Raw genomic sequence first — 26,268 nt, forward strand, 5'->3', positions numbered from 1 at the left:
TAGGGAGTTCAGATGTAAATGGGTGTTTCAGAAGACTCTAGCAGTGGGTCAGGCATAAAAATCACCAGTTCACATCCCAGTACAGCCAGTGAACAGTCACAAGTCACAATCCCCAATGGGTGTATTCAGTATCATGAAGATTATACAGGAGCTTATAACATTCCTTATAATTATGTTTAGGCAGGAAAAGAAACTCCACCACAAGAAGGGCTGGATTTTGTAAAAACAGTTATTTCTAAAGAAATATAATCTTTCCTCTTTTAGGATAATTTGTTCCCCATGGGGATCTTCAGTTTAATATTTTTTTATTCCACACCCTGCCCTGTTTATTTTAAATACTTTATCAGTGATATAAAAGACTGTTTTCAGTTAAGCTGTCCTAGACTGCCTAATTTTAATGGTAGGCTGGTGTCCTATTTTTCCCTTTATGCTTCTTACTGCTATCGTGGTGTTCAGAGATTGCCTTCAGTCACCTCTTTTGCACTTAAATGCTGTATACAGGCAGCAGAGCCTGACTCTTAATCATGCCTTCTAAGAAAAACAGCAGCAGTGATTAATGTTCTCATTCTGAAACTTTCTGGTCTGCTTTTATAAGTGAAGACGATCTTCTTCTGGTCATAAAATAGCCACAGATTTCTTGTAACCACTGGAATTTAAAAAAAAAAAAATTCCTTTCTGCTTTTTGTTATCTTCCAGAATGTTGGTGGCAAAAACAATTATTTCCATCTTTATGTATTCCTTTAACCAAACGGTCTAGTATCAGGGAACTGTTCTTAAAATTAAGCATATGTTATTTAGCTTAGGTTATCTCTAGTCACCAAATATTTATTTTCTCAGAATCTGAGCTATCAAAATAGTTTGCATGTAAAGACTTAATTAACTTTGATATGAAGATAAGTCTGAGTTTCATTACTGATGTTTGAGCTTGAAGGTGACATTCAAAAAATAGTCTCAAATTTGAAGTAAAACAAAATAATGGTCAGCTAAGCTTTGTCTTAAACTGGGAAAAGAGAATCCTATGGTTTTCTCTACATGAAATTATAAGCCCAAATTTGTAATGAAAATCAAGAAAGGATAACTTCTGACAGGGAATCTTGTAGGTAAATCTAATCCTCAGAAAGCAGATATAATAGAGATTCACAGTCTCCTACAACAAAATCTTGCACATGGAGGTAATAAGTTTTACTGCATAAATCCTCCACATAGCATGTCTAAACTAAAGTTAAGCCCATGCTAACATTGCTCAAGTGGTCACTTGCAACCTTGTGCTCAAAGAGCCTTGCCTGCTTTCATGGAAATTGTTATCAGGAGCCACAATGACTTCAGCCATGCAGGAACAAGCTGAAGTTCTCTTCCAAGTCATGATTATCTTACAGAGATTACATCATATATGAGGAGCTCTGTTCATGGATTAGACTAAAAGAGAAAAGATTTTCAGGCCCAAAGAGACAATTGTCATCATCTGCCTTGGCCTCTTCCATGCTTAAGATCAGAATCTTTTTCAAAGACCAAAGTTAGCTTTTGGAAGGGCAGTTTCATTAAAATTGAGCTATTTTGCACTTGTTTGACAAAATTTTAAAGGATGAAAAGACATATTGGTTGAATTTTTTCCTTTTATCTTAGCATATTAAAACATTAAGATAAAATGTGAGAATTTTTTTTCAAATTTATCATTGAGGGGTTTTTTTGTTTTCTGATTCAGTACAAGATGACACGTAACTACTACTGAGCCAAAAAAGTTAAACACTTGAGAAGTAAATATTTTGTTTTCATTATTGAAAATGTCAGTATTTGTTTTAATTTTTTTCTTTATAGCTGAATTTCCAGTGAAATGGAAATATAATTTCTGAGTGTTTCCATTTGTAGTGAGCCAAAGAATGTTACCCTATAATGTCTGAAACCAGCTGATTTCCCTCTGAGCTAAAGTGTATATAGCTAAAACTAAACATTTCAAGGTATGAAGTGCGTGCCACACCCCTGTAGAAGTTTCTCCAATGATTTATAATCCTCATTACTTAAAAAGAATAAAATGTTCCTTTCATCAGTTTAATGTTTCTAATTTCAATTTACAACAGCTGGGTCTGGTTACACCTTTTTCATCAAAAATGGAGATCCATCTCCCTCATTCTTCCAAACACAACTTGTACATTATTAAGTTATATGATTAAGTTATAAGTTAAGTAACCTTTTCTTATGCAAATTAGGAAAGCTGAATTTATTTTATTAGGTAGCTGGACTGCCAGTTACATTTGCAAAATTTATATACCTATTTTGATGTTAGTACCTAACTATATTAATCTGACTTTAAAGTACTTTGAGAGCTGGACACTTGGGTAAGAACACCATTAGGATCTAAAAATACTAATGAACTTTATCTGCTGACTTCTTACCATTGATGGTTATAAAATATGAAAAGAATAAAGCTAAGTCTTGTATATTGCTTCAGGTCTTTATGTTCCTTTACAGCAGTTGAAGATATAGTGATATTAATAATCAGCAATACTTCTTTTATAACACATCAGTAAAATAAAGGAATGAGTGAACAAGAGTGAATCCATAGCCTTAAATGTAAATAAACCTACAGAAGCCTACCTTAATTTTAAAAATCTAACTGAATTAAAGTTGGCTACACAGCTACTGTAGCTTTTAGAAAGTCTGGCACTGTGTTGTGAGACTTGGATCAGAGAACATAGTCAAAAAGAGGAGCCTGATGTCTCTAATGCTTTAACACCAAGTGGTAAAATATCTCTTGAGAAGTTTAGGAGTGAGTGGATCTGCTAATTAGTCTTTTCTTGAAGCATGTTAGGATAAAGGATTAGCTTAATTCATAAAGCCCTAGCGAAAAAAAGGCATCAGGTCAAAAGTGACTAACCAGGAGACATGCTTAGGGGGCTGTAACTGGCCTGAGAACTTAAGAGTTGAAGGAAGAAGCAGGAAAGTGTTTAGAAGATGTATGCATGCAATAGAAGAGAGCTTGCAAATTGAACATGTGTTAGTTTGCTTTAAGGCATGTAACAACAATGTAGAAATGATGGGACAAGAGTAAAAACACTGAAATGGTTTTGATTCTAGACTATAACAAATGCTGAAAAGGTACGTAAATGTTCTTGGATGAAACGTACCATCTACGTACATATAAAATAAATTGCAGAAATACAGCAATGTTTACTTTTACGAAATGTGTAATTACTCACATCTGTCTTTTGTTTGAGGACACAAATATCAGATTAATCTTCTGTATTAATCTTATCTTGTAAATGGTACATCAGGCATATACGTCTACTATGTGCTTATTCAAGTAATAATAACATCCTTATTCAGTAAGAATACAGGTAGCAACTCTGTAAATTGAATCACTGAAAAATTCTTAGATTCAAACTAAGGGTTCTGGATACGGGGTCTGATAAGCAATCTGATCCAGACCTATTCCCACTATTTCTAAAATGCCTTGCCTTCTTGGGAAATGACCAGCAAGTAAGATCAAAGTCTGCTTATACATAGTCTGTCAATAGTTGTACTAGGACAGAATTTAACCCTGCCTGTCCTTTTTTCAGGTAGCAGAAACATGGCTTCATTCTCACCAACATTCTGAAAGGAGCAAAGGCTCCACCTAACCTCAAAGAAGGAAAAACATGGGGAGAAAGCTGTTATCCATTCACAAAGAAACAGAAGAACTTGCTCTTTCCATCAAAGTGCACAGCTAATGTAAAATCTCCTGTAAAGAATGGCAGCTAATGAGAAGAAGAGATTTAGCTTTCCTAGGCCAAACTTGAAAAGGCTCAGCTAGAATATATGGATCTCAGTCAACCTCAACCAAGCTGCTCAGAGACATCAGATGAACGAATACAACTGTGTTCAGAATTAAATATGCTAACAGTACACTACAGTAAAAGGGAAATCTGGATACTTTTATTAATGTAGCTATCAAATGGATGAAAAGCAATGTCTGTAAGTCAAGGAAAGCTTAGGACATAAAAAGCAGATCAAGCACTTGGAAGGTTGTTGGACCACAGTTCAATCCTTGCCACAGAGCTGTACCCTTCTCTGTTCTATCAGAGACGAAATCTTGCAAGTGCTCTTCAGGCTTTGTTTCTGCTTAGATTTTAATGCTCTAAAATTAGAAGAATCCAGACCCAGCTCCTTCCATGCAAACAATAGCTGTGCTACAGAAAATCACCATTAGCTGTAAAAGAAATGGAAGGAATTGTTGCTTTGTGATAGACTATGCATTGAAGGTGTCTAGTAACTGACAAAAGATGTCTGCAGCTCACTACCTTCTAATAAAATGTTTGAAAGATCCATCATATTTTGTAGACAATGAAGCAAACAAAAAAAACCAATTACACAAAAAAAACTATAATCACTAAGTACAAAATTACTTTTACTGAACACTGCACAGTAGTGGGCACCATGAAGCTGTTAATTCAACCTGAAATAAAAGCCTATTTTAATGTGCATCTAGTCTCCACATAGAATTTTGATCAACAAACTATCTCATCAAGGGCCTGAAGGATTTTTCTTTGTCCATGCTACTCATCTAATCACATGGTTTCAATAATCTGATACAGTTCTTCTATCACATATAACATTTTTAAGCATCCTTCATTATGTTTTTCTTTTTCCCAAAAGCTATCAAAAATTATACCAGACAAAAATCTATTATCCATGGAGCACTTATATCTCACTCATTATAAAAGAAAAATGCAGAAATACATGTTTTCAGAATTAATTAATTCTGAAATGTATTGCCCATCAATCTGTCAAAAGATGTAACACAGGGAAAATGAAGGTGCTTCAATTTACTCTGAGTTATATCTTGAATAAAGACATATGATTAGCCCCATGGACTCGTAAGAAAGAAACTCCACCTTGCAGTAACAAAAAATCCATCCTATATTACTTGATGAAAGTAGCAAGTGAGGATAAAAAATTAAGATAACACAGAAGACAAAGGGAAGATAGCAAAGCAAGTAAGGACTGAAGAGTTGTGCTACAATCATTGCTCAGTGTAATGCACAAATAATAGTGCTGATCCTAAAACAAAATCTTCTGCAAATGCCTAGTGCTCAAATAATAATATACCTTTGTTTGCAATGCTTTATGACTAATCACTGTCAAGTTTTGAAGTGGAAAACATGCAGTAGGAATGAATCCTTTATTCTCCAGACTTCCAAAGAACTTTCTTGCTCTGCTATTTAAGAAGTTTGATCAGTAAGGCACATATACTTCTGCCAAGAGGAACAAGTATAGCTCTTCCAAACCTTCATAATAAAGGTTGGGAGTCTGCATTGAAATATTCAAGTCAAATGTGTGTTTTCAAATCCCAGAAGAGCTCAATATTTTGAATATTTTGAATTTTGATAGCAGCCAGAATACCACAACTTAGACTATTTTTCTGCATATGAGAAAGATCACAATTGGCCAAAGATGTACAAAGTTCTGCTGAATGTAATATTTGAAAAGGCAGTTTCATTAGGAATGTCTTTGCCACCATTTAGAAAGTTTCCAGATATGGAAAGATGGAAAAGCAGAAGGAAACAATTTTCAATAGGAAAAAGCAAGTGACAGCCCTAAAGAGCACAAACAACTTCTGCCCTCTCTTTTCTCTTTGTTTTCTGTACAGATGGACTGACTTATTTTAGAACACAGAGTAGCCAAAAAATGAAAATAAAAGGAATATGGGAGGGAAAAAAATGAGAGATGAACAGCAGAATAGCACTAGTGATAGCTTGTCTGAGGATAAATTTAACTCCAGTTAAAAAAATCAACATTATATATATATATACACACACCAGTTAAAGACACCCAAGCCCCTGTGTACAATAGCTCTCTACAAGAAGGAAGGACAAGTCAGGCACAGTGAACTTGCTATGCTCATGCATTTCCACACTGTGGCACGTGCCCATGAGGTATGCTAAACCCCGTACCAGACATTTGTGTAGTCTGCGAGACATGCTCCAACTTCAGGCCTCAGATCTGGGCTCCCTGGGTCAATACTTAAGGATGTTAGTGTCCAAATACAATTCATCTGATTTTTTGTAAAATCATGAATTGATTACTAGCCTGGGCTAGCCCTTTTCACCAAGACAACTTTACTTTTTGATAAATAAACTAATTATTGGCAGGTTTTCCATATGAAGTAAACTGTGAGCATAGCAATCCTAGTGACCAAAGTCCATGCATTCTTCACCAACACTTTCACAACATTTTCCTTCCTTGTGAAACTTCTACTCACTTGCTTCAAGATTCATCTTTTGCATAGCAAAAAGCCACGAAGCATGAGATTACGGTTGGTAGGGAGCAGAGGAGCAGAAAAGGGACACTAAGGGTTTTCAGCTTCTCTGTTAGCCTTCTATCTCTGAGCCAATGTATACATTCCCAATATAGCATTACTCTCTAGAAACTCCCTCGAGATGAGAAAGCCCACAAAAAACCTACAGTGTTGCACAGAACCTATGTCTTTGTCCCATACCGTACCTCGCCCATGTCCCATGAGAAGGACACTGTCTTATGTGACAGGATTGCTTAGTCTTCTCACCATCATCACAGCTGCAGTCAAGCCCAAAAGAAATATGTCTGCCATGCACTCAAAGAGACTCCAGCAGCTGTAATGCTACAGAGGTGTTTGGAGTAAAATCCTATATGGAAAAAGGGCATGAAGAGTGCAAAACTATGTACAATATAATTAGTCATTGATCAGCTTCTCTGAGGCTGTCTGATTATTTGTTGGAAAATAATATACTTTTGTCCTAGCAATCACCTTTAACCATCTGTGTGGCTGGTAGATTCAGGTCAGCCCTTCAGAAGCTGAAAGGCAATGCTGTCAGTGATAAAAGTCCAGAGGCAATCCCACATGGGACTTCCTAAATTGAATTCCTGCTCTCAGAGCATTACTATGCTTTCCTCCAAGTTGCATGTCTCAGACTGGCATTGCAAGCCAAGCACAACTTGGGCACAGTGAGTGCATGATTTAAAATCAAAGCCAGCAGATTCAGTCCATTTTTTAACAAGGCACAGTGAAATGATGCTTATGGCACTGGAGAATATACAGTCAGCCTAGGTCCCTTAAACAGAGGCAGTGAAATGAAACAGGCAAGGATCTATCAAAAACAAGCACAACACAAGGGCCTGTACATAGAGCTACCTGTCAGAGTTGTAAATTCTGAGAAACAATCAAGACCATGTCTTAAAAGATAACTTAGATTTCATTCTCACAGCTAGCCAGAAAGAAGCCCAGCTTCTCTGAAGTGCTAAATCTAGTGACTAGTGACTAGCAAGGGAGAAGGTAAGAAAATATTTTACATATACCAGTCTCCTGGTATTTTCCCATTGAGGACATTCTCACTATTTTCAGAACATCTGTAAAAATCTCTCTCCAAGTCTCCTCAGGTACTTCTGGCTACAAAGCCAGGATCATCCTTTCCAAGAATGAACCAGTACAATGGGACTTTGTTTTCTCAGTGAGAATATGACCAAAAAAAAGGTGCCTTAATGTAAGGTTCAGTATGCAGATTTCCACCCAACTAAGAGATGGATAACTTCACTCTGTTGGAAAGGAAACCTGTTCATTACAGGAAAACAACATGTACACGGACAACTACAGTAGAGTTTGAACATAAATTAATCCCCTGGCTTGTTTCAAAGTAACTTCACAGAGAGATGAAAACTCTCACCAGCACTTCTCAGACCACGTACGAGCAGCAAACACCTGCTTGTTGATAATTACTGAAGAAATATGAGGTAAGTTCAAAGAATAAATTATTTGTCGCATTTTGTTTGTCACTGAAGGGCCTAAGAAAAAGGCATATTATTATTCTTATTGAAGGCTAAAATGGACAAAATGCTTCCCTTCTAATAAAATTGTATGTTTGACAGGAAAGGATCCTTTCTGCATCTCCTCAGAAGGACTTTTTTCCATATTTTTATTTGGAATAGTCTTTTTTGTATTTCTTTTTTCTTTTTTTTTTTTTTCCCACACTTGTGGCTGAAAGCTCCCTGACAGCTGTCAGTTTAATTAAATCTTCCTAAGAGATCCCACTGGATTTCCAGTTGCAAAGGAATCTCTACAGAAGAACAGCCATTATGGATCTGACCATAGGTTCACCCAGCCTGATAGTCCCTTTTCTGGCTATGACTCATAATAGAAGAGTAGAAGAAGAGAGTAAACATATGTGCCGGCACGTCCCCGCCTTGAATAATCTCCAGCTCAACGTCTTTTTGAGAGAAGGTGTCTTTTTTTTCCTTAAAAACCCTTGATAGAGTTTTTCTCTATTAATACATCTAGTCCACTTGAACACAGGTAAAAGCTACATTAGATGCTCCGGAGGTTTCCTCAACTTCACTAAGTCTAAACTTCTCAGTACCTAAAGATCAATTTTCCTTTTTCTTTCTCCATGATTACAGTCTTAAGTTTGACCCTAATACCATAACAAAGTCTTTCAGTGTTGCAGGTACTTTTCAGCTTTGTCTTCTAGCTAAGCTGGTGGTCCCATGCATCATATATACACAACACTTTTTCTCTCTTATGAACAGATCTGCAAGGTATATTTAAATACATTTCTATGGAGCTTCTTAGAATATTCAAGTATCTAAAACTGTAGGCATATTTTTATATCTCCATATGTGCATCTGCAGACTTTTTTCAGGGACCCCAGAAAACTGGCCAAGAAAAACAGCATATGCAAGAATCTGAATGTACAAGCATATATGTGCATCTCTAAAGGCTGCACGAAGGTCTTTTTGAAGTAACAAGTTCTTTAGTTTCTAGGACAACTTAAATCAAAAATCAGATATATTTGTCAACCAATTTGGTGTTCTGGAATCAAGAGAACTGTATTTTTTTACGAATGATTCAAAATACTAATTACAGCCTGATCCCAGATATCTTTTCTTTGTGACATTAACAATGGCCTAACAGTTGAGCTTGTATTTACCTATTGAACCACTTCATATTATATATTCAAATATGGTGATTTCCTACATCTATTTCTGTTTGTAAGTATCACATAACTGTACTGTTTTAAGGTAGAGCTCTCATATAAGATGCTGAAGAAAACTTTTGCCGTACATCTACAATAATTTTATTTATAACAATAAATTGAACAAGACAAAATTGGCTACTGATTTGAGTCCACCAATTTCATTAAGTTTGCTTCTAGAAGTCCTATTTCATACTGCATAGCTCCAACTGAAGTCACTGGAAGGGTTTCATTTTTCATAGTTTGGAATGTTCATTAGATATTTATATGAAAAATGAGAATGAACTATGCTACAGTAGATAGAACAAAAACAATTTCATAGGGCAGTAAACTCTCATACTCCAGGGTATAACGCAGCCAGTAATTTATAGGGTTAGAAAGAAGCTTTGCTCATGGACAAGTTATTTCGAAGAGAACACAACTAAATGTTAAGTACCTTCCTTCAAAGCATCCCTTCAGTTGGAAACTGGACAAAATATGGTGTCACAATTTCTTTTCCTGAGTCTTTGTGAAACCAGCTCCCTGCATGCCATCCTTTCTAGACTGATTTCCAGCTCTCTTTCTCAGTCCAGACTGCTCTCAGTATTGTTCATATAATGAGACATCAATTGCATCAGCTGATGATATTCTTCAGGATTTAAAAAGAATTTTCTAGCCATTTTACTTTATTCTATTTCCTACACCCTGTATATTTTAAGATATGAAATGACCATTTTTTTCAAGTGAACAAGGCAAATTCTCTGTATATTCCTTGCATACCATACATACCACCCTGAAATACACCTACGTTTGAAAGCATAAATTATCTTCTTCCCTCATGTGGACATGGTCTATTTCAGTTGTAATCCTGTAGCCAAAGCACAGATATGTGTAATATCTAAAACTGTATTGATCAAATTTATCCAAGGCTGGCATTAAATGAAGATAAAGAAAATCCTTTTTAAATATAGAAATAAAACATGTACAATTTTCTACCTTTAAATACGCTTCAGAAAAAACATTGGAAGAAGCAAAACCCTTCATCCACCGCAGCCACTGATCAAAGGTCTTTACAAAGCACCAGGATTAACTGTTTCCAAAGTGATCATTAGTCTGATGGTCCTTTTAATTCAAAGGTGTTTCTCATTTGCTTCAGTGCAATTTACCGTACATGTACATTATCATTTAGCATCATTACATCTTTTCATTACATCCAATCTATCAGTGAATGTATCTTACCAAATTCCTTGTCTACAACTTTCTTCCTCTTTGGGTTGCACCTTACTTCTGGTAAATAGCCTCAATCTCAAACAAGTGCTCAGATAAATCATCATAGGAAATTAATTAAAATAAAGGAAAGCAGAAAGTGATTTAAAGTTTTCACAATAATCCAAAGTGACTGTACACAGTAAGATAAGGGCCTTTCGATTAATACAAAGCAAACAGTAATCCAGATCTGGAGTGCAGCACAGTGAACTGTGAAGACTCAGCCACTGGAAGGAGAAATATCCACTCTTGTTGTCAATATCATATCTTAGAAAAGAAACCTAAACTGAATAAGTTTGTCATTTTAAATGTAAAACTTAAGGCAGGGAATTTGTTCTCATTGCTTCCTTCCAACCAGCAACCATGTAGTGACAACTGCAGCTGGCTTTTACAGGTGAGTGGGCTGGAGGCAGGTGCCACTGCATATTGTGCCAACACCAAAAGAAACTGGTGTCAGCTCCTCCTGAAGAGACAAGCACAAATTTGACTTCCAGGAAGATAGGGCACAGAGGCAGCCAGGAGTTTCAGGAGTGACAACCATGCACTAATGTCCCTGACTCTAGTGAGGCACACGGCACGGTCCACAGCAACAGGGGACCTGCCTTGCAAACATCTCAAATCTATCCAAAGGCACAAAACCCACCTTGTTCAGGTGGGTCAAGGTCAGAGACTGTGCCTGCAGCCTTCTGTTTCCCTCTGCTGCCCCTTTCCCCAAAGCTGAGATCCCTCTGAGAGAAGGTATAAGAAAAGTTTGCTTTAACATGTCCCACAGCATAAACTGCTCGATAACTTAAAATAGGAAGATCTTCTGTGGCAGTTCATTAAGCTTTGCCTGCCTGCTAAGAGAAAATAATTGAATAAAAGCTGCACAAACACAGAAATATATATTTAATTAATTGTCATTCTTGCATGGCATTTAAGAGGACCGTGCTGTAACATGATCAGATTTCTGAAGTATCCTTCTGTTTGAGATGATACCCACTTATTTTATAATAAGTAGCCTAGAGACTACTCACTACTTCATGGTATACAATGTGCAACTGAGCTCTCTGAAGTTAGGACCACATTCTACCATATGGACTTCAATCAAAAAGTCTGTTAAATAATAATAGAAAACAATTGTCACAGAGCTATATTTTAAAGAAAGGAGGTTCAAAGTAAGACCGTCTTCTTACTTTAAGTAAGTTCATTCTTTAGGTTCACTGTGGTTTAGAACAACTAATCACAATAGGTGAAAGGAATTCCCAGTATGATGACAAAGTATAAAAAAAAGTTATTTGGTTACTTTTTTGCTAAAAATCCAATATTGGCCTGCTGATATTAGGTGAAAGGGAAGCATAAGGACAGGTTTAGACATTTTGTATTTCTGAACTCATCGTTGGGACTGCATACACTTTCTTCAGTGTTTCTTTCACATTTACTTAGAGCACGATAAATATATCTATCCAAGTAACTATATCAACAGTAGGAGCTTATTTTATCTAAGATCAGGAGCCTTGTGTTATTATGTAGGTGGAAAGGCAGATAAGTTTCTCCTTCTTCCTTGAGATGAGTAGGTGTGTGGAAAAATGCCATATGAATCAAATTATCTTTGATTCATCATTATAACATTCACATCATGCAAAATGATTTGCATTTAGGAACTCATTTTTTACACCTGGATTCCTGGGAAGTATACAGTATACAAAAGACCATAAACCAAGGAGTCCACTGATTCAAGATCCAATTTATCTTTGCATTTCCTCCACAATAATTTTTTGTATTAATATTTTAACAATAATTTGTTTACTCATTTTGTGGGCAAGGAAAACCAAAGGTCTTGATTACACAGAATGACCCACAATATTTTCTTCTAGACCATTCGAGCACAAAATTAGGGACACATTGCACCATTCCTTCAGAAGTCCACAGTAGTGGTATTACCATAAATCTCAATCTGACTTCCTTATTTGATCTTTTCCTGGCATGTGAACATGCAGGCACTGGAAACATCTGTGGGATTCTGAATACATCTGAAGAATGTGTACATGAGTCCCCTGCTGAACAGGTCTTAAATCTGCAGCATTTATTGTTCAGGCCACTGCTTCTAGTTGACTTGCAGTGCAAGACGATTCCTGCAGAGGCTTTATTAAAGTCCAGATTCTGCAGTCTTGACATAAAAAAATGCAACTTCTCAGCTTCTTACACACAAAATATGTCTGCTAACAACACTCTATTTCATTCACTTGACTTGTAAAGCCAATTGGGAGAGTGATCTGTGGGGGAAGAAATAGTTTTGTAGTCTCATTTTAGAGACAAAACAGTTTTCCCAGACTTACCCCATCCCACCACAGAAACCACCTGAGCATTACAAAGTAGCGGGAAGATACTGGCGAATTGGGTTTCCAGATGCTTACTTATTCATACAGCAAATTCAGCTAAAGGTATTATTAGTTGTCTTTCTCCTCAGTTCATCTAACATGGGCTTTTCTGCTTCTTCACTCAGTGTTATCATTTCTAGGTGTGAATGCCTTTTGTGCCATGTGAAATTGATACCTTATCTCATTAACACACTACTTTTTTTTTCAGACTTCATTTTCTCTCTTGTCTAGAGCTAGTATTCTCTATTTTACTTTTTATTTTCTTTGTTGTTGCTGCTCTTACTCTGTAATGTGTTTTGGAATGTAGTTTACATGAAAGATGCTATACAAAAGGCTAAGGATAATCTAATTTCTTTCTACCAAAGAAAACAGAGTTCTCTACAGGCAAGAGTTATGTCTATTATTGTAGTCATTCAGGGAGGCTAGATGATGAAAAAGTCAGAATAGCTAGGGAGGGTGTATTCTGCATTACCACTGTTCTGTAAAGGCAGAGGGAATGCAATGGGAAATACTGTTTTGTTTGCGGTCATTAATTTCTGCATTGAGAAAGAAGTAACATTGAGCAGATGCACCTTTTTACTGAACAGAAGTGTTTTCTCTTCGTAATTAATTGGGGACTTATTCAGAGCTGGCTTAGCAATACAAAATTGACCTTTGAAGATCAAAGAGATAAGCCATATGGGGCTAAATCCTGCCTCTTATGCATGCAAAACTCTCACCCATTTCAGATGAGTTTGCATCAGGATTTAGAAAAGTGATCATAATATACCATAAAAAACCAGCCCCTGGGACAGTTTAATCTGTACAACCAGAACTTTCATGTTCATTTTATTTTCTTCCTCCTCCCCTCCAGTGCCTGCCCCTCCTTCTTTTCTGGGTCTCTTCTGGGAAAGTTTTAACCCCACCCCCAACTTCTTCAATCATCCCATTTTGCTTTAGCACAGTTGGCAAGCTTCTTGTAACACACACAAAATCTTGGGAGCGAGAATACTAGCACTGCATAATTTAAGAGAGCCTCCTCATTACACTGACTCTTCATTTCAACTGTTTGAAATTCTCCTGCACCTTAGGGCATATGTAGAATCCAAACCAGGATCCAACTGTGCTTGTATTATATTACTATTTATTGAATGAAGCATTTTAATATCAACATCTGGAGGGCTAAACTAATAATTCAGAATCAAGCAAACATTTTTATTCCAAAATACCTTACAAATTACACTGACTATATAGTTTTGTATTGCATGTTTATAGTTTGTATTAAAAATACTACAATAATACTATCTCTGCTGTCATAAGGATTGTTTTATCAATTTTTTCCCCAGAAATACTTCTTCAATTTAAAATAAGCCCTGCTGGTATCAGAAGATGAACGTTGTAAGACCTCAACATCACCACCAACAGCCGAAAGTATATCAGAGATTTTATGTGTTCAGTGTATTATACTCCCTTCTCACTACCACAGATGCATTTTATGGTGATTAACTAGCTAGGCACAGAATACAGTCTGTAGTCATTCTAGTCATTAAAAAGAAGTCTAAACAAATTCTAGTGTTCTGACATTGTCATAACAGCCAAATGACACAGGTACAAGATGTTCACAGTGTCCTACTAACTCTTGAAAACTCACGATTACTGCACGTCAACCACACGCACTGAGGGCTGCTGCACCAATCACACTCTAAGTAGGGAAGAAGTTGTTTAAGTTTCAGGCATTTTTTAGACAGTATGGGAATACACCCTGGATGCTGTCAATCAACATAGTTCCTTGATCGTCAATACATCTATGTTTGGTAACACAGTTGTGAATATAACATTTTTAGCCTTGTCACTGATGGAAATAAGAATAATGGAATCTTACTCTATGCCATCTCGTAATTGGCTAACAGACTGAAAATGTTCAATAATATTTATCGAGACGTTTTTAAATTACGAGATGGGAAGACTAGACATAGTTGTAGTTCACCTGGAAAAAACTCCAAATATTGTGATAAGGAGAAACAAAAATCCTTATAAAAGATCTGCCAGAAAAGTTTGATAAGATCTTATACCTTCATTGACATCAAAGTCAATATAAAGATGCAAATCCACAGGAAAATAATCTTCATAAGTTCCACTATTTATGGAAATGTGCCACAGCCTCTCAATGGTTTGTACTGAGCAAAGCTTTTTAAGTGTTCACTAATCCCAGGTTCTTCTTACTTTAAGACATCTTTCTGAATGTTGAAAGTGTAGGCAGCTAAAAACCACTATTCAAACTCCTAATCAGTGACCTTAGAAAGTCAGATACATTGAGGCAATAAACATAAAACCAGCTACTAAACTATATTCAAATTTTGTACCCTGTTATGCTTTTAGGTTACATATTTTAAAAAAGCTAATACATTAAAGTCAAATAAAAAAGGCTTCTCAAGGGTGAGACGCACCAACGCTGCAATTGACTGCACTCTATGAAATGGTAAAATACCTACCTACAAAAGAGTGGAGCTGTGAGGATCTCTAAATTAATGGTTTTGAAGTACCTCAGATATCTCTGTCTACATAAATTCTGCATAACAGTTCCATAAAAATACTCGGGATAAAGTTCTACACTGAATTAAACCTCCCAAATTCACTCCTACTACAGTCATCTGGTTCCTTCAGCAGTAACAGAAAAAAATACAGAAAAAAGACAAAAGGGCTATTGAAAATAAACTAGAATTTTAACACAAGAAGAGATGGATAGACACAGACTATGAACATGTTTAGGCTGGAAATCAGAAGCTTCTTAACTAGTTGTGAAATAGAGAATATTATTTCAGTAGGTGCAGAGAGAGTAGTAAAGCCCAGATGTTTTAAGAAAGACCTAAGTCAGTTTATAAACGGGATCATACATCCTGATCGCCCTAACCAGTGTCCGGTATTTTTTCAGTCATATACACTTATGGAGTTGAGAGACATTCTCAGAGCTCAAGTCAGAAGTATAAGTGATAAGAGAGAACCACAGTACTTCACTGCAGACCCAGGAGGACGTGTGATGCTGCAAGCAAACGAAGGCCATGCTCCTGGCTATGAGGCTGGGCTGTGACCTGGATTCAGTTCGCTGCTCTGTTATTCATCTCTCATGTTTCCTCAAGCACGTCACTGTCCCAGAAGCTTTTAATCTGTGACGAAGGAAATACTGAACACCATTAGAGATAGGTACAAGCATCAATAACATATGGATCTTAGATACCAAGGTAACAAAGATCACATAAGTACCTTTACAGGGTGCTTTTAATCCAAAAATCTCAATTTTTATGGGCATAGGCTCCTCAGCGCTGTTACCACACCTAGCTGGCATTTGCATTTCAGTCCAGGTGACAGAAGCACTGCTAAGAGGGCACAGTCTGGCAAGCAAGGTAGCTCGCAGAGAGCAGGAGGCAGCCAGGGATGACGCAGTGCCCGTGGTCCTGCTGCCTACTGAGACTAGGCTGGAGCCTTGGACTGCACTGCAGCTGCTGCACCGGGGGGAAAGGGAGTGTGTGTGTGTGATAGGGGAAGGGGTCAGGCTGGGGGGCAGACTTGGACCCCTCTGAGCACAAGGAATTTCTGTCCTCTACCTCCCACACACCGAGCTAGAGAAACACACCTGTCTCTCTGAGTCTTCCCCCTCAGCCTCCTGGTTCACCTCCACCCTTCGCTCCTGACCATGCCAGCAGCAGCAGGGCTTTGGCCAGGCCCTCTCTCTCATCTCCAATGGAACAAAATTCAGTTTCACCTGCTCTGCTGGGAGGCACTGAGCTGGTGCCGGCTGCTACATCAAACGATGACTCTGCCACTGTCACCATCACAGCTGCTTTGTAGTACAGGGGCTGGCACTCTGGCAGCGTACTGCATATCTGCTAGTTCGGTACTGCCTGGCGGATGCTTTGTGGTGACTGCATCCCCAGAAGAAAGCACTGGGATTAATATGCAGCTTATCTGCATTTAACAGTCAGTCAAAATATCAAAAAGCTATGTATAAAATTGTATCTCTGTTGCTACCTAAAGGAGTCTGTTTTTCCTATGAACACTGATTTTGTAGTACCTTATACAATTAGGATTCTTTTATGCATATTTTGTAGCTGAAGTCATACATCCAGCTTGTTAGCCTAAAATTCACAGATTGCCTCCAGTGTTAAACTTCCCCTTTTAACAGTACACTCAGATTTCTGTTTATAGAAAGTGAAATAAAACCATAGCTCCCTGTGGGGCATTTCAGAGGATGAATCTAAATAAGCCAAAGGCAGTATATTAAAGACCAGATCTTTATTACAAAAGCTTATAAATTCACAGTAAGTGGCAAGAAAGGAAGGCCACAGAAAATTCAAGAAAATAGACTAAATTCAATAAATATGCTTTATTGATGGGTTAGTGGAGAGTAGACAGCACTGCAGAAGCTACAGCTTAGAAGACAGATCACTATCTGGGCTAATAACAGTTCACACCCATATCTGGCTTGAATTCTAATATTCCCATACGGAAACCAGGGCTAACACAAATAATCAGAAAATCAATATAGGATTTGGACTCTAAGCCCAAACCTGCCAAAAGGTCAAGAGAATGGAAGGGCTCAGCTCTAATTAGGAGTTGAGTATCTCATTTACATCCACAGCTTCTGCATGTGCATAATGACAAAAAATGAAGGAAGCAAATTTTTTGCACACTGACTCACTGGATTGTTTTATTTGAAACATATCCTGCTTCAGAGCTTGTTAAAGTAATTCTCACCATAGGACCTCCGTGCCTTTACAGAACTGAAGTTCAAGTTTGTTAAATGCTATGTGATCCCATGGCATGAGTATTTCAGAATCCTTTAGCCTTAAATTAATAGAGTTGAGGGAATTCATCATGATGCACAACTGGTCATTTTAGGGGGCTTTTATCTCGTAAGGTTTTTATGATTTTTATTGGTTTGTTTTGGGTTTTTGAGGGGATTGGTAGGAGTTTTTGCTTAATCACTTGGGCCACATCAATGTTTTTGTTTTGCTTAAGTAAGCAATTCTTTTGTGATACAAAATTCTGACTAAATTCTTTAATCAGCTTTTGCTCAGAAACTGTTTATTTCTATCTGCATTACAAATTCAGGATTTAAACAATCTATCAACACAGCATAATGCAGCAAGTGATCTTGTCAGTTTGTCCTTTCCTCTCAGGGATGCAGCACAGCTACTGTATTCTGTACTTCTGAAGAAAGGAAATAATAGGATTAGAAAAACATCGAGGACAAGGGGATGTCAAACAAAAGAAAAGCATGCTGCAGTTCTAAAGCATTCTCATCTAGTATTGGGAATTGTAATCCATTTGTGCTAAAGACTTTGCCTCTGCTCATTATACCAAAAAACATAAAAGACTTATATACTTTGATACTGTAGTTTGGCCTATAGGGAACTGTAATTAAAACACATTTGAGTGTGCTAGTTTTGGCTGGGGTAGAGTTAATTTTCTTCTTAGTAGCTAGTATGGGGCTATGTGTTGGATTTGTGCTGAAAACAGTGCTGATAACACAGGGATGTTTTAGTTACTGCTGAGCAGTGCTTGCACAGAGTCAAGGCCTTCTCTGGCTCTCACCCCACCCCACCAGGGAGTAGGCTGGGGGTGCACAAGAAGCTGGGAGGAGACACAGTTGGGACAGCTGACCCCAACTGACCAAAGGGATATTCCATACCACATGGCACCATGCTCAGCAATAAAACTAGGTGGAAGGTTGGCCAGAGGACCACTGTTTGGGGACTGGGCGGGCATCGGTTGGTTGGTGGTGAGTAATTATCTCCATTTGCATCACTTGTCTTTCTTGGGTTTTACTTGTCTCTGTTATTTTCCTTTTCATTAAATTTTATTATTATTTTTATTTTATTTCAGTTATTAAACTGTTCTTATCTCGACCCACTAGTTTTCTCACCTTTACCCTTCCAAATTGCTTCCCCCTATCCTGCTAGGGTGGGGAGTGAGCGAGCAGCTGTGTGCTGCTTAGTTGCTGGCTGGGGTTAAACCATAACAGAGTAAATTACATTTTAGTCATTATTAAGCCACCTAAAGTACAGTCAGCCACAAAAACATAGCATTATCTAAGGATTACAATGTGTGAGACAGACAGCAATCAAATAACCTTAAAAGTCCAGTGCTTACTTAGCATATCAAAAATTAATAATATATAATGCCCAACTATTTTAGAAAAATGATTCTATACATCTATGAAGGAAATGCAAAAATGTGGGCCAAATGTAAGCACTTGCAGCTGATGTGCAGAAGGTAACTCAGTTCATTATTCAAATAAATACCCTTTGTTATATAGCACAGAACTCCAAGCAAACCCTCTAAATCCAAATACCTAAAGCCTTCCTTTGTATCATCATTAGACACCTTTATTAAAAAAAGAAACGCCATTTAAGTAAGTCACAGTAACATCAGATATACCGTATAACTTTCAAAGAGAAACTTTGTGGTTTATTTTCTTGGTCTTCAGAGATACAAATCAGGGGTTTTTTCCATGTACTTCTTATTGCCTCAGCTTCAGGTACCAGGCTAAATAAGCGTTCACTTAAGACTTGGTTCTGTTGAATTAGGATGGTATTGAGAAGAGTGACCTTCTCTGCATATTAAAGTTTACATTAGAAAGGTGAAAAAATGTTTGTGACCTTGTAAAAGGCCATGCTTTCCATTTAAATAAAGCAGCAAGCAAGCACAGAGCATCCTTAAGGGTGTTAGGGTTGTGTGCTAATCACTTTCAAGTCTGTAACTGTGAGTGAATATCATTTGACTATTGCTCAGGAAATCACATAAAAGACGAAACCTACCTCTACTGATTATATGCCAATTCTAAAAGGAATATCAAAGCCATGTTTGAAACTCAGCATTAAGGCTTAGGGTATTTTCTGCTATAAAGACCAAACCAAAAATAGTAAAACTAAAACCAAACCAAACCAAAACAAACCATACCATACCTCCTCCCACCCCCCGAAAAGAAACAATCACAACTGAAAACAAAAAAACCCAACCACTTTTTGCTCACAACATGTTTTGTTGTACCTGGAACAAGTGAGCTGCAAGTCTCAGAGAAGAGGACTGTTGGGATTTCGAACACAGTAAAAGTGAGACTGTGAGACCCAAGATATCCATCTCTCTCACATCTAGATCAAGGTAATTTAGATGAGAATTAATTGTTTTGGAAATGAGTTGAACTCAAAGCAGAATGGGAGCAATTTGACATTCCCCATTGCTGCAGATAACAAAGCCAACTGACGTTTACAGAAATTGTACTTATTGTTCTCACAGTACCTTTCTTGGCCAATTCTTGTGTGCAAAGACCATAACAATATAATATAATAACACCAACCTGCTTTAGGCCCCTGTATTCCTCAGTGCACATTCAAACAAGGCTTATGCACTTTTGCCCAGATGCATATGCATTTTTATGTATTGAGGTATGCAGAGAAAAAGTCGAAATCAAAGGCTCCTCTCTCCCAGGTGAATCACAGAGCTACAGGGTCACTCTCCCACCCCACTGAACTTAGTTATTCGTGAGGAGGTACAGGATGTTCATCCTATCAGAAAATACTACTCAAGCAAGGTAAAGATATCAGTGAGTACTTTGGAAAATGCAGCTGGAAAGTACTATAAATGCCCATCTGCTCTCTGCAGAAAGCAGGATGTTGAGATGTGGAGATAACAGAAATGTTCACAGAGAAATACAAGTTTTTGAATCTTTCTGACCCACTTGGCTGCTAGTGTATCTATAAACTAAAACACTAAATGTAGTCATCAAAAATTTTCAGTTGCGAAATGTTGTCATATCGCTACAATCAAATGAAAGATTGGTTTAGCAGTAGCATTATTTTCAGCCATCTAACAAATCATAAAATCATTGTGTGACACCTAGTATTTCACAAGATCCCTCAGTGTGGCATTATTCCTTACTCTTACATAAAATAGCAAAAATCATGAAGAGTCCATAAAGCTCTACTTTTCAGAGCCATCCAAGCACGCAGCAGCTGTAGTTCCACTGACCAGTTCTCTCACAGGTCTGTTTGAGCTCTGCTTCATAGGACTTCCACCAGACTGCTCCCTCCTGGAGTATTTCTAGGGCCCACCTAGCAGCATTTGACTGAGAACTAGATCCCCTAATCTCCCTGCTTGTGTCCCTGTGCTAACCTTACAGATTGTCTCTTCACTCCACCAGCCTAGTCCTCTCCCCAGCCTGCATGCCAGAGAGGCAGGAGAACTATTCCTCAACCTAACTATGTCACACTGGAAGTATTCAACACCTACAGATTAAAGCAAATTTGTTCACTACTAAAGCATGAAAAATACATGGTTCTAGACATAGGTAAGTCTTGCAAACATGCAGAGTTTGACATCCTTTGAAGCTGTACCTTAAGTGCCATTATGACATTACAGTGCATCTTGAGAGTTACTTCTGAACCCGGGAGTCTTTTCAGTCCAGCTCACCTTAGCAAGACCAACAGCTAAGCCATATACACAGAGGTTACTCAGTGCCAAAGTTCTGCACATCAGTTCCTCTCTTTTTACCTGCTGTGTTTTGTGCCAGGCTTTTCAAGTGATGCTGTGAGACTGTCTATATATAAAAAATTTGGCCTCTTATTCTGTGTTTAGCCATATTCCACCCTCTTCCTGCAAGTGGACAAAGTATATTCATTTTTGGTCAAAGCACAGTCATTAGATTTTAAGTATTGTCCTGAGGCTGAAGGGTATGTGTTGGAAACCTTGTCAGTAAATGTAGATAAATATTATCAAGAAGTATTCACAATATAGCAATTTTCATAACTACAGAATAACTCTGTAATATTGATTGGAATCCATGTATCATATGCAAGTTCCCCTAACCATCACATGTACCTACTGATGTCTCTTTGAGCTGCTGCAAGGACAGGCAGCATCTGCAGTTGTTGCGAAATGTGCATTTATATAACAATACAAATGTATCTACTCTAATTTTAGCATCGGCCAGCAGGGGAAAATGTTTGCAGCTAAAATACAAAGTTTGAAATTTTTCTAAACAATTTATTCATACTTACTGTACCACCAATCATGCTCACACATGAATAGAACCCAAAGGATTTTCCTGTTAATTTGTTCAGCATATATTTAGAATTTTAAATATCTTCAATTACAGCTTAGCCAATTTTCTACATTTCTTCTGATTGTTCTGCCCCTGCCCTTTAAATGATGAGACATCTCTCTGCTGTGACTTCAGTATAGACTATTTCCTTTCACTATTAATAATCCCATTGAGAAATATGAAGCAGCCCGGCAAGATTAGTTTAAGCTTTATTATTTTCCTAATTTCCCAGAACTGAGTATTTCCCTAGTTACTACAAGGATAAATTGTATTTACCACTGCTCTTGTCAATTCAAAAATATTTTCACATTCAGAAATATTTGCATGCTATCTGATTTACTACACAGTAGCAGAATAAAGTGGCAGAGGAGGATGGAGTATCCTTAAAGATGGACAATAAACTCCTTGCTTTTTCATTCCTTCAGTTTATATTATGTTTGGCTTTGTGGTTGTTTTTTTTTTATTTTAACCGGTTGCCATGTGAACTGGCAATACAGCATACAGCTTTCTATACCTGTTAATGTCTTCCCATTTTGAGAAGAGATAGGCAGTTTTTAATGTATCTTTCTCTGAGAACAGATTGTGTTGCAGACTAGAACTCATGCAAAAGAATTCAAAGTATCATAAGCAATTTAGCAAAACTGCAACTTCCACCAGGCAGATCTGCCAATATGCTTTAATTTGGGAACAAAACTACTGACTTTACTATTACTCCAAATATAAAATCATCCCTAATAGTACTAACAGCAAGTGCTAACAATGGAATAGCTCTTGAATATTAGGATTTGGTTATTCATCTGAACTTCCTAAGAATTGAGCATTTATGAATGAAAAACTTCTATAGTATCCAACCTCTGTACAATCCACATTATCTTGTAACTCAAGAATAAAGTAAAATGCATGGGAGTATAAAAGTGTTTGCAATGGAGATAGAGGAAGGAAAAAAGAAAATGTTCCTTACAAGAAAACAACACTTAGATTTAATGCCAAAAAAACCCCAAGATTGTTAAATATGATGGGAAGGAACTCTTACATTCCAGCCATATGCTGAGACTAATCTTTTCTAGAAAAACTGCATTCAATACAAGTGTATCTGGAGAAGAGCACTTAGCTGGGTACAAGTCACAGACACTTGTACTCGATTTGTAAGGGGAGGAAATGGAAGAACAAGAGGGAGAGGAAAAGCTATATTAAGAAGTCAAATTGCAGGAGCCCTTTGACTGCTATTACAAACTGAAGAAAATCTTCAATACTGAAAACTTGCCATTTATCTCTTATTTACATGGAAAGCACATGCTTCTTTTTATCTGAAATACTTACAGTAATGACAGGAGCTGGGACTAGACAGATAAACACAATATGTCTGGTTATCAAGAAATTTAGATTTCTTATCTAAATTTGGGTTTGAAGTTGATATTTGCCTACTGTGAGCAGATAGTGCATCTGCTCAGTGAAACTTATGTTCCCATCATTTTTACTGCTAATAGCAGTGCTGAAATAACATTTTCATGTGGCCCAATTTTTCAGGAAGCAGTCATTCCTAATGGGGATGTAGTCCAGTTACTGAATCCTCCCAAAAGCACTGATTATAAAGCCCACAAGTTTATAATGCTGAAGTCCAACAAGAGGCTAGACACAAACCCATAAAATTCACTAAAAGGTTTTAAGCCCAAATTGTTCTGAATGACACATTTGAGCTAAACAAACAGGCATTCTGTGATGCAACTGTTCTCATAAAATTTCCAGGAAGGACTGCCTCTTGCTGTATTTTTAATCAGACTTGTTAAATACAGCAGCTGTATACATCTGCTTCTCTCTATGCGAGTCTGATCTGAAAGTAGGTGATTGGGAGTGGCCATGCTTATTTATGAGCTTTATTTAATTTTTCAAGAGTTCTGGAAGCATGTGTGAATTTTAACAGGAGACCAAATGGTCCTTTGAACAGCTGTGCTGTGTAATGGAAAACAGCAAAGCTTCTGTCTTGCTTCACCAGCTAAGTCAAAAAGTCAGGGAAAATAGAAAGCCATGACACTAGACATGCAAGGAAGATATAAAGTCATCTCTGGTTTTGTTTTCAGGATATTCTGTCATATAATTTATTGGTCTCATTATAGGCTAGCATACCTAACACACACCTCTGCTTTGATCACAATATTAATTCTGGCAATTGTCTTGAAGTCCCCATATGGATACTCACGCCACCCAGTGCAGCACTTTTGAAAAAAAATGCACAAGGAATGCAAACATAGCAATTCAAGCTTAATCTTGTCATTCATTAAAAAAATATATCTTTTCTCACTCTGCTACGTGTCCATCTCACTCTCTCTCTTATTTACATAAAACTCCCACTGATTACACAGACGATGGTAATTAAACTAAATCATTCTATGGGAGTGCTGCCAAAGACAGATAAACCCCGGTCCTGCTGTACATGTGTCATAAAATGGGTATATCAACTGAAGTGCCTGATATTGAACACAGAGATTATCTTACTTCAACATACGCACATACTCTTACATTTCTGAATCATAAGGCCACAGTTTATCTACTGATACTTTGCTGTGGGATAACATTCATTAAGACTGCTAGAAAAGTGTCTATACATATCTCAAGTTTTTACTCATTTGTTCTTTTAACACCACTGAGTTATACATAAAAAAAGATGTAGGCAACGTCAACACATTTGTCATTCCTTAAGAGTTATCACATCTCTATTCCTAATCCATGAACAAAACATACTGATTCTTTAAATAATTAGAGTTTTACTCCTTATTTTGAGGATGCATTCTTCACAAATAGTTGAATGCCACAAGGTCTGTGAAGGCGCAAATTGAGATCGACGGGAGGACTGACTACTTACCCCTCATATTTTGAATGCAAAACCATTCTGCCAGATGCTCATGTCGTTAAGGTAACATTGTGCCTCTGAAACTAGTTGGTTTATATTTTAATGGTACCCTACTGCTTGGCTTCCTATCTCACATTTGCTGAATCAACACTGTCACAAAACAGCAAAGCCTGCCTGACATAGTGATGTTTCAATACATGATGATTCACCATGACAGGACACTGAAAGCCCTGTGGCATGTGCAGAAAAGCTTTAAATAGTACATAGTTGTTAACTTATTTTAATTGAAAAGGCAAATGCACAAGAGAGAAGAAAACAGTCTTTCTGTATCACAATCCCTTTTATTTGCTTCACTTACAAGCACAGGACTGTTTTGGTTCCAGTAACAAATTCTATTTTAAAAGAATGTTTTCTTCCCTACTTCCATATTTTCCTTTCTTTTCTGCATAGCATATCTAAAGGCACAAAGCTACTGGCTGAAAATACTACAGAGAATCACTAAATATAGAACAGCATGAAAATATGTTGAATATATTTGTCAGCACTGTATTAAAACAGAGCTGCCCAGCAGAAAGGTTTCCCACATTGCTAATAGATACTGGCTTTATCACCTTTCCCAAGGTGAGAGCACCCACACAGGTATCATAATCAGTGACATTTTTGCAAATTGGTTCAGGATATTTTATTTATTTTTTCCTCCATAAAATGCATGCTGAAACTGTGCTAATGAAGGTTACACAACTTTTTATATTATATTATTAGCAGAAATTCATTATTTCATTTGAAACTACAGAGGTCTGAATCTTTCTTGTTTGAAGTGTTGCCAGCACAGCTGCAGAGTGCATCTCAGATTAATGGGAGCCACGACAAACAGAATGAGTTACCTCAGTGCAAACTTTTCATCAAATATGCACAGCAGGTAAACAATTGCAAACTTCCATATTTTCTCTGCACTGTGAAGTCATTGCAGATGACATTATGTTGTTATGTAGCAAGGGACATCAAAGCAGTATGTCACATCAGCAGAAAACTGAGAAATAGCACAAGAAATATTTTCACAAACTATTTTCAGCCGTTCCCAGGAAAACTACTGTGAAGCTACATGGTAGAGCTAAAAAATTACAGCAGCTTGGAGGCTTACTAATCCATGATATAAAAACGGACCAATGTTCTTTAATGATCAGCCTTTCAGCTTTACAACAGCTCTGCAGAACAGAAGGTCTGTAGAATTCCCTATCAAAAAAAGGAGATTTGCTAATGATACAACTCCGTCACTGATCCTTTTTTCTTCAAAAACATCTGTGAGATTCGTGGTGCTACCTGAAAATCTCACATCCAGAGCAAAAGTGGAAGAAACCATCCCTTTCTCAGACTTTAAAATAAGCTCGTTACTTTTTATTCCTTACAGGTAACAGAAGTTCCACTGTGCATGCCAAGTTGTGATGAGAAGCGTTACCACATATGTTTTAACACCATGACTGCAAGTGAAAGCAACTCTTGGAATCCAGATTTAATCTACTCTGTGCTACCAATTGCTGCTTCTTTAAAGCCTCTTCCAGACACTGGCAGAGTTAAATGGCTGCCTCCAACGTGTTCTACAGCCTATGAACAACTGAGGAGCAGTGCAGGGTAATCCTGTTACGGGTATGTTTCAAATAACTACAAAGTAGTTTGTACATCCCCAGTGCCAAAAATCTCAACTATGCTCACTTCAGAAATGACAAATTTTTCATGTTGATTTTGGTAAAAATACTTCTC

The 26,268-nt window shown here is 37.3% G+C and overlaps 1 protein-coding gene across 5 annotated transcripts in view; it reads right to left on the reverse strand.

Annotated features, from left to right (window-relative positions):
• Window positions 1–26,268, reverse strand: part of GRM8 (glutamate metabotropic receptor 8) — a 362,097-nt gene that overhangs the window by 211,325 nt on the left and 124,504 nt on the right. Inside the window, exon 1 of one of the 5 annotated variants that reach the window (XM_074827658.1) lies at window positions 15,573–15,642. The exons of the other annotated variants lie outside the window; for them this stretch is intronic. The gene's annotated coding sequence lies outside the window, so the exon portion shown is untranslated. Of the gene's footprint in view, window positions 1–15,572; window positions 15,643–26,268 lie in introns of those variants that run through there. 5 annotated transcript variants of the gene reach the window in all.

This window comes from Strix aluco, chromosome 5, assembly GCF_031877795.1.
Source record: "Strix aluco isolate bStrAlu1 chromosome 5, bStrAlu1.hap1, whole genome shotgun sequence".
Lineage (NCBI taxonomy): Eukaryota > Metazoa > Chordata > Aves > Strigiformes > Strigidae > Strix > Strix aluco.